Source organism: Lactuca sativa, chromosome 8, assembly GCF_002870075.4.
Source record: "Lactuca sativa cultivar Salinas chromosome 8, Lsat_Salinas_v11, whole genome shotgun sequence".
In the NCBI taxonomy this organism is placed as follows: domain Eukaryota; kingdom Viridiplantae; phylum Streptophyta; class Magnoliopsida; order Asterales; family Asteraceae; genus Lactuca; species Lactuca sativa.
The window spans coordinates 162,477,331-162,486,922 of record NC_056630.2 but is presented as its reverse complement, the minus strand read 5'-3'; the positions used below and the strand labels follow the sequence as shown (position 1 = coordinate 162,486,922).

At 30.7% G+C, this 9,592-nt stretch overlaps 1 long non-coding RNA gene across 1 annotated transcript; it reads left to right on the top strand.

Moving 5' to 3' along the window:
• The first annotated feature begins 8,393 nt into the window (after window positions 1-8,393).
• LOC111908582 (uncharacterized) lies at window positions 8,394-9,130 on the top strand. Its single transcript, XR_002855910.3, has 2 exons — window positions 8,394-8,840; window positions 8,952-9,130. It is a non-coding gene; the product is annotated as an uncharacterized LOC111908582 (long non-coding RNA).
• Window positions 9,131-9,592: the final 462 nt, after the last annotated feature.

Here is a 9,592-nt window from a genome sequence, read left to right as displayed (position 1 = left end):
GACTCTTCCTCTTCTATAGGCTCTTCGTCCTCTATGGGTTCTTCATCCTCCATGGGTTCTTCATCCTCCATGGGTTCTTCTTCGGAATTCTCCTCGGGGTCTTCCTCGATCCAACCGGCATTCCCTTGGTTGGGGAAATAGGGGTCACCCGGCAAGTGAAATCTTGTCATTGCGCCTGTACGAGAATAGGGATAAGAAGGATGTCACGAAAAATTTGGTATAAGAAGTTAGTTATCGCAATTTATAATGTGCTTAATATGGTTTTTGTGTTAAAATACTCCTATAGTATTTTTTTTCGTTTGATTCTCGATGTTTTTGGTAAGTTCAAGACTTGTTGCTCATCATGATCCTTCTTCGGCATACGTTGGTCATGCCTTAGCTAAATATAGTTGATCAGGCTATATTCATCCAAGATCTGACTACATACCCCGAAGTTGGATCATGGTGTCCAACTTGTCTCAATACTTTTATGTTTATTGTCATTGTGATACTGAACTAGTGAGTGTGATTGTACGAATACTTTTAAAAAAATACAAATTTTTATTCTTAAAAGTATTTTTGAAAAGCTACGTCAGAGAATTTTGTCCCGTTGTATTATAGTTTGTATATCTTACGTGGTTCGATATACTTAGTTCACTATAAACAAAGTTCTGATACCAATTTGTCACACCCCCAAACCAGAACGGCGGAAACGTTCGGGGCGGAGGACGTTGTGTTCAGTATCATAACCATAGTGAAGAAAGTAAACACCACCATCATAAATATAATTTAAAAGGTTACATTGTTGCAAAAATACATGTTTCCAAATAAATTACATATGATGTCAAAATAGTTCAAAAGAAATGTGTGCTTTAGCGTCTTGCCTTCACAATCTTGTGGTTACCTGTATTACTGAATACCTGAGAATACAAGTTGTTTTTGAAAGAGTATCAGCATTAAAGCTGGTGAGTTCATAAGCAATTTATGAATGAAAAATGAATATTGTTCCTTAAAGTTTGTTACAAGTTTGTTTCCAGAAAATCCAATATTTTCTGAAAGGTTTATTGTAGTCTTAACTGAACCAAGACTTAGTATATGTAAGTAAATCATCATACTTATATGTGGTTTTATATTTAAATAAAACTCCTTTTTGTGAAATCCTTAAATTTCTGTGAACTGTGTGTTTGTTAATTCCCCATGTGAGTTGTTATAATCATACTATGACTCGAAGACCTCGTACTCGACGTTCTTCAAGCGTCGGAATGTTATGACACTTGTCACCCCATACCCGCTGGTCTAGCTGTTGCAAGCAGCTTAGGTGCGAGTTGTCAAACCCAATATAGATATATACACAACTATCACGCTCTCTCTACAAGAGATTCTGGCTATAACTACAGGACTTTTCTGTTGTACTAAAGAGTACTCCGAAGATTAATGTTTCACAAATTTATTCATTAACATGTTCACATAGTTTGTAATAAAATACTTTGCTTTATAAATCGATTGTATTACCGTTTATTTGTTAAATGACGCGTCCAAACTATACCTATTATAGTTTTATCAAAATGTTTTATGTTGTAAATGAAACCTTGTTATGCATGACCTTGTATTTCAATAAAATGATATTGAAAATGCTAAGTATAAAATCTTTCACACCTTGCTCAACATGTTACAATGTGTGAATAACTCTTAGACTCGTTTTAACAACTTAACTCTTAACTTTCACTGTTTTAGATTATTTATAGAAAAATCATCGTAAGTCTAAAACTGAATCCGTAAACTCGGAGAGTTTGAATAACTTTGGGAAGTGATAATGATCATCTGGCTTGATGTGTTTTATTAATGTAAAAATGAAATTACAAACATGATGAAGGCAATACGAGTACAAATGTAATGGTCAAGCTAATCGTGTATGTAGTGTGCTACTTACAAGTGTTATTTATAGTCTAAGTTAATTAACAAGTCTGAGATTTTTGGGATCCTCCTTGAACAGGTATTTGCACTTTGTTTGACTTAGTATTCTCGGGTCTTAAGCTTGGTTGAAGTAACTTTCCGTTGAAAATGAGTCACGTGATGGCTAGTTCTGCACATGTGAGAAAAATAAAGAACAATATAGCCATTACTATTGTTAGAAATATTATTGGTAATAATCATGATCCTGGGATATGTTTAAGGATCCTGAGGCTTCAGAAATATTTAAGGATCTTGAATATGATTCAAGGATCATGCCCCTAATAATGTCATATATTCAGGTAATTAAACCATATGCCGACGACAAATCGTCAGTATATTATTAATGAAAACTACTTAGTATCGTAATTCTCGGAGATTAAAAAAAAGTTATTTGTGCCGGCAACTTCTTGTTGGGATAGAGTTCATGCGGGTCATCACATCGTTTTTAATTTCTATACCACTGGATATAAATAGATCAAATTATAAATTTCATGTCATATATCGACGACATGCCGTCGGCATAGATTTTCGTAAAACCGCGTATAGACTTTTCGTTCTCGCCGAAGTTATGGCGACGACACACCGTCGGCATAGATACACACGTCAAACTAAGTTAGTCAGCCCCGACGGCATGTCGTCGGCATAGCTACATTTGTAGCGACAACTTGTGTTGTCGGCATAGATGTCGTTAGCATAGGGTGTTATTCTTGTTGCGATAGTGATCATCGCGCGCGCGTGCACACACACACACACACACACACACACACACACACACACACACACACACACATATATATATATATATATATATATATATATATATATATATATATATATATATATGAAAAGGTTCAATAGAGAACCATAATTATGGGTTCTTCAAGGAACCAAATCTTTTTTTCAATTTCTAGAGTTTATTCTTTATCGAAAAAAATCTAAAAATATCTAAATTCATATATTAACATTATGAATGTGAAAAATATTTTTCGGATTCACGTTGTGAATTTTCGAAGATTCACATTGTGAATTTGACGTAAAAATAAATAAATAAATAAAATAAAATAAAATAAAATTCGAATTTTATATCATTGGAAAAAGGATAAAAAGTTATGAGTTTCTGTATTTTTAGTTTTTTTTTTTTTTTGATAAAAAATAAGTTCTAAAAGTTGAAAAAAAGATTGGTTCCTTGGTTAATTATGGTTCTCTATTGAACCTCACCCTATATATATATATATATATATATATATATATATATATATATATATATATATATAGAGAGAGAGAGAGAGAGAGAGAGAGAGAGAGAGATAGGTTCAAATGTTTTTGACAAATATTGTGTGCCTAAATGCTCCAATCAGAATTTAGGAAAAAAGAAATCATTAATTAAATAAAAAAGGGTAACTTAGTCATTTTACCTTTATAAACCAAAAATAAATGTTGTATATTTGGAAAATCATTAAATGAATATCACATATCCTTTTTAAATCTTTGTTCATCTCACTAACCCTAATCCCTGCTCTTTTCTTTTTTCGATCGGCAGGCATATGAGAGACCCGATTTCTTCTTCCTCCCTCTTCATCAGATCGCAAGGAAGTGGAGCCATAATCCCTCTGAAGCCAGTAAATTTATTAAATTCTTGGAGCAAGCACAGCCTGTAGTTTGGGTGAAAGTGTGTGTGTGTGTGTTTTAGATCAGAAGCAATCTTGGGAAAGCATGGAGAGTTGGTGTTGGATGGAATTTTCGATTGCTTCCATGAAATCACGGTGGCGTTTGCTTTAAGTAGGATGATGAACTCTGCTTACCGGGTCGATACCACGTCCCGTCTCGCTCAATGACATATCAATGATTTTGGGTCTTCTTACCGAAAATCTGATTCTTTCAAGATCGACAACTGGAACTGGTAAGTTTCATTATTTACCCAAATAATATTGCCTTCAGAGTACTGAAAATTAAAGAATGCATTCTTTCTAAGAAGTATCAACCAATTCCGTTTATTGTTGGCTTCAGATGGAGTGATAGAAGGTTTGAGCTCTCCTGTGCTTGAATTTGAAAAAGACATTGAGTAACCAATTATTTATTTAGTGCCTACCAACTGTTTGTTAAAAATATTAAGAGACAAGATTTTGTTTTTCATGTTTTTCACAGGTTTATTGGCCAAGGGATAAGCTGTCATTATTGAGAATTTAAAGAAAGTTTCATGCTGCTTACCAACTGCTCGATAAAATGCTTAAATCAGGTTTCTAGATTTTCTATCCAATCTTTTTATATTCTGTCAAAATGTATTCTATGTATTCTTCCAAAATATATAAAGTGCTAGGAATTGCATGTAACATTCTAGTAATTCTGACAGAATGCATTTTTACATTCTATGCTTTAGAATGTTTATATATAGAGAAATACGATTGCAAATGGAAAATCACATGCTTTTAATTCTTTATAGTGGCATGTAAAGTTATAACTAGCAGATTTTATTTTATGTATTCTGCGAGATTGTATTCTATGTATTATGCAAGATTGTGTTCTGTATATTCTACCGGAATGAATTATATGTATTTTCCCAGAATGTATAAATTAATAGGAATTGCAAGCAACATGTTTTTAACCATTATTAGTTTTTGTTGAATTTGTGATAGGAATGGTTAGAAGAATGGTTGGAAGAATGGCTTGAAGACCTGATAAGAATGACTTGAAGAATGAGCCAAAGATTGATGACACTCATAGTTTAAGAATGTTCTTATTTTTTAAGAATTACACTTGTATTTATTCATTATCTGTATATTCAAGAATGCTGGTTTTTTATGATATTCTTTTAGAATATGTATAAATATATTAAAATGTAGAAGGCTATTAGTATGTAAAAATATGTATGAATTTGTATTTAGGTTCGAATATATATGAAAATACTAAAATGTTGTTATTCTTCAACTAGGAGTTCAAGAATTCTGTTATTCTTCATTAATATTCTACTAGAATAAAACTCTGAAAGAACATCATTCAAACAAAAATCCATTATGGCGGAATAAAATCGGTTATTTTTACAAATTATGTTTAGAATTAATTTAAAAAATTCAGATTTTAAAATTAGAAGTGTTAATGATCCCTTAAAATCCGAAAATTACCTTTTTTAAAATAGGTTAATTGACCAAAATACCCTTTTGCTGAATTTTTTGTGATTATATGGTACATGCTACTCTATTGTAATATCATAGACCCTCAGATCAAGATCATTGATTCTATTCCATCCGTTGGTCCAGATTTGTGCATACGGGCACACAATAGATGTCAAGAACATTTGAACCTAGCCCTATATATATATATATATATATATATATATATATATATATATATATATATATATATATATATATAAGGTTAGGATCATATGTGAATCCTAAGTATTGTATGAACGTATAACCAAATCTTAACCACTGGATTTGAAAAAATGAATGGTTATGATCATAGGTTACATATTATGAATATGGACTTGCATTTACTATCTGATTACATTCAATTAATTATAAAAACAAATATGTCATTTTATTAAGAGTGAGAAATTTAAATTAACTAAATTTTAGGCAAATAAGTCAAATCATTTAATAAATTAATTAATGAATTAATATCTGTTTTTTTTTTAAATAAACGAGTTCAGTTCCTAAAAAATTTAAATCACCTGTTATTAGAAATATTCTTAAAGAGTATTATATATCGATTTTGAGAATGATGAAGAATTGATTTTTTTAATTAAATAAGCATTTTTTTAGAATGCTTAAGAATGTATGTTTTAGTCAAATAAGCATTTTTAGAATGATTTTTTTTAGTTAAACATGCATTTTCAATTTTGAGAATGATTAAAAATCAATGTTTTAGTTAAAACTTCATGTTTGTTGTTGAAAATAGTTACAAATGACATTATCGTAAAATACTTTTGAAAAACGATAATTTATTCTTTAAGAATCAAAGTTAATTCATTAAGAATGTTTTGATATATAAATGTTTCCAACCGCTATTTTCATGAAAAAATATATATAGCTAAAGTTAGATATGTGCGTTTTGATTTTGAAAGACACATATATTTTGGTTCATTCTAGAAGAATATGTATTGATTGTCAAAAACAACATAGTTAAACAAAAAAACCAATATATTATGATGCATTCTAAACGAATAATATTACATATATTCTTGAAGAATATTTTGTCGCATTCTAGAAGAATATGCATTGATCGTCAAAAATAACAAAATTAAACAATATATATATATATATATATATATATATATATATATATATATATATATATATATATATATATATATATATATATTATGATGCGTTCTAAAAGAATAATACAATTTACATAACAAAGGAAATAAATTTAAGATAAATGGGTTTTATATCTAAACAAAACAATACCAAAATGACATGGACAAGAAGAACAGTTATGACACCACCCATAAACAATACCAAAATAACACTTTAGGCGAAAACTAAGATTGATTATTCTTCTAAGCAGCAACATCACAACTTGAAGTGACACTAAACATGTATATACTTAAAAAACATTCAGCCAATCAAAATTTTGCAGCAAATAATATATTATGAATCTCAACTTTTAATACTTACTTATATCATGGTCTTCAAAATTCAAATGCATTAATGGAGAGTTCAGTAGCACCCAAAGAGATTATGTTAGATGCTCTAACTTCAAATGGACTTTGTGACGATATTATATGCTAGATCTTCCATTAGAGTTGGGAAATAATGCTTAGATCCACGAACACCCTTGACTGCAAACTGGATTATAACAAAACACAACAAAAAAAAAAATTCTAAAGTGAGGGTTGGTCCCACTCTTATTTACTCTAAACACACTTCTTTATAACTAATACAAACAACTTGTAGATGAACTGAAGGCAAATACATATGAAAGAATCTATTAGAATAAAGATACACACCAAAAGAAAACCCACCTATTAAGTCCACGTGAAAAGCAAACACCTAAAACGAAAAGTCTGAAATTGCAGCCCATGTAACCTAGCCAACGGCCATCCTCTATGAGAAAAATAAACAAATGCCAATACTTACATTCATCCTGGTCTGCATCGACCACCAAACATCAATATTTCGAAAAGCAACCCGAAATTTCATATCATAAGAGAAAATGAGTTATGATCGGTTCTAAGAGAAGGGTAGCTATGATTGAGACACAAGTGGAGAAATGGGTATCACCGGTTTTTCCTGATTTCGGACCTGCATAGAGAAAAAGAAAAATAAGGAGTCGAATTTATGGTCGTATCTATTACCAGCCATCGTGAAGGAGAAGAAGGAAGGATAAAAGGGTTTTCTTGGATGGGATTATCAGGTGTCCTATATACAAAGGCATAGGAGGCGAAACCCCTGATCAATGATTTAAGAAAAGGGAAAAGGGTGATGCGATTTCATACATGAGGTTGAATCCTGATTATTTTGAAGTTTATATGAATCGATTCAAAACGGGGAAAAAGAAAGGGCAGTAAGAAGGAGAAATGTGAGCACGAAGGAAACACACACATGATGTTGGTTGGGAGTGATTTAGTCAAAGTCTAGGGTTCTTAGTGTAGTTACCGGGATGCTATAATTACAAGCTATAAATTGTAATTAGTTACCAAAATTAAAATGATTTAATATTATAGAATAACTAATTTAAATGATTGGCCAAGAATTGGCCATATATTCATACAATAATTAAGGTTTATATATGAACCTAACTATATATATATATATATATATATATATATATATATATATATATATATATATATATATATATATATATATAGCTAGGTTAATGTGTTTCTTACATTTGTTGTATGTTAAAATGCACCAATAGGAATTTAGTAAAATTAAATAATTATTTAATTAAATAAAGATAGATATTAAATAATTTCCATAATTGTATGTATAGTAAATGATATCCATAATTATAACTCTTTTTTATGGAAACTAATTTAATTCGTCATTAATGTTAGCAATAACATTTTTTCAGAATGAATTTGCATCTAAGTTTTTATATATGGGTTCATTTTTTGTTTTACTACTCACTCGCTTAAAATACAATAAAGTCGCATTAAATATGAAGAACAATGATATATACTATTAGAATACACTCTCATTCTTCTAAATACGAATTTATTCTGAAATAATATTATTGTTGACATTAATGATAATTTTAATTAGTTTCCATAAAAAAGAATTATAAGTATGGATATCATTTAATATACATATAATTATACTTAATTCTTATTTGTGCATTCTAGCATATATAGCATATAATAGATAGATGTGAAAAATATGTAAACCTATATATATATATATATATATATATATATATATATATATATATATATATATATATATATATATATATATATATATATATATATATATATATATATATATATATAACCCCTCCTGTTGGTATTTTTTTTCTAGGTGTTTGTGTTTCTCTCTGTTGATTCCACCTTTCTTTTGTCCGATAGAAAACTTCCAGATATCTACCACCGACTTCATCTCCATCCTCCACCACTCTCCCACCTTTATGGAACTTGTCCTGTTGGGATCCATTTTGGATTTAGAGTCACCGCTTCATCTTTCCATAGGTGTCCACCCACCGCATTATCTGCTTCTGATGTCCACCCAGCTCATTCAATTTACCGACCCTCCTTCTCCACATCCACGCCTTCCTTCTTACTGCTATTATGCCCACCCAGTCGGAACTGTAGCATATTCATCTCATTCTCAAGCTCCAGAATCGGTCACCACCGTGGAACCGTCGAAGCTCCAAACGCCCTTCCGCCGGTCTTCACGACCTTCGTTTTGCTAAAAATCTCCTCACACTCATTTTCTAACCAGATTACACCACCAAATACCATAGTAAGTTTGACAGCAAGATATACTGATACATTTCTTGCCATTTTGGGCATATGTATTATTGTTTAATTAAATATTTATGCATTTTAACTTCACACATCTCTCTATTTCCAGGTTTTGATATGTGAATACGTTTTTGGTGGTGGGGAAGGTGAACCAAATGGAGGTGAAGGAAGCCTCATACTTATTAACAGTATGTTTTCCACAAGTTTATTATGTTGTTCAAACCTGCACTTAACCTATTCGATGAAATGCCTCAGTGAGGGAAACAAGATCCTTTCAAAATTTTGACAGTTTTTTTTGTGGTTCTACTTTAATATTTAAAGAGTTCAATTGTCAATATATGCTCAGCTATATGGTTTCGACAAAACTCTGTTTGGACCCAATTTGGTTAAGCCCGACATCAGGCTTTCATTATCCCTAAAAACGTTAGACTGCTATAAGGGATTTCCTAGAAATAGTTAGTTGTGAGATCATTCATAAATACAATTAGGGTATAATTACTGTTATGGAACTATAAATCCGTTCGGCTAAAGGTGTACTTATTTCGTTCTAATTAAAAGTGATGGGCAAATTCCGCAACCGGTTGCCCCCTTCATTTTCCTCTAAATGGTTATAAATGCACTAAAAATGAAGTTTAATAGAAAAAAAAACAAGTACAAAAGTGACAATATGATGCTACTACGTGGCATTAACCCTATACTTTTTTTTTTATTAAAGTAAAACAGAGAATGCAATATATTTTGACATGAGCC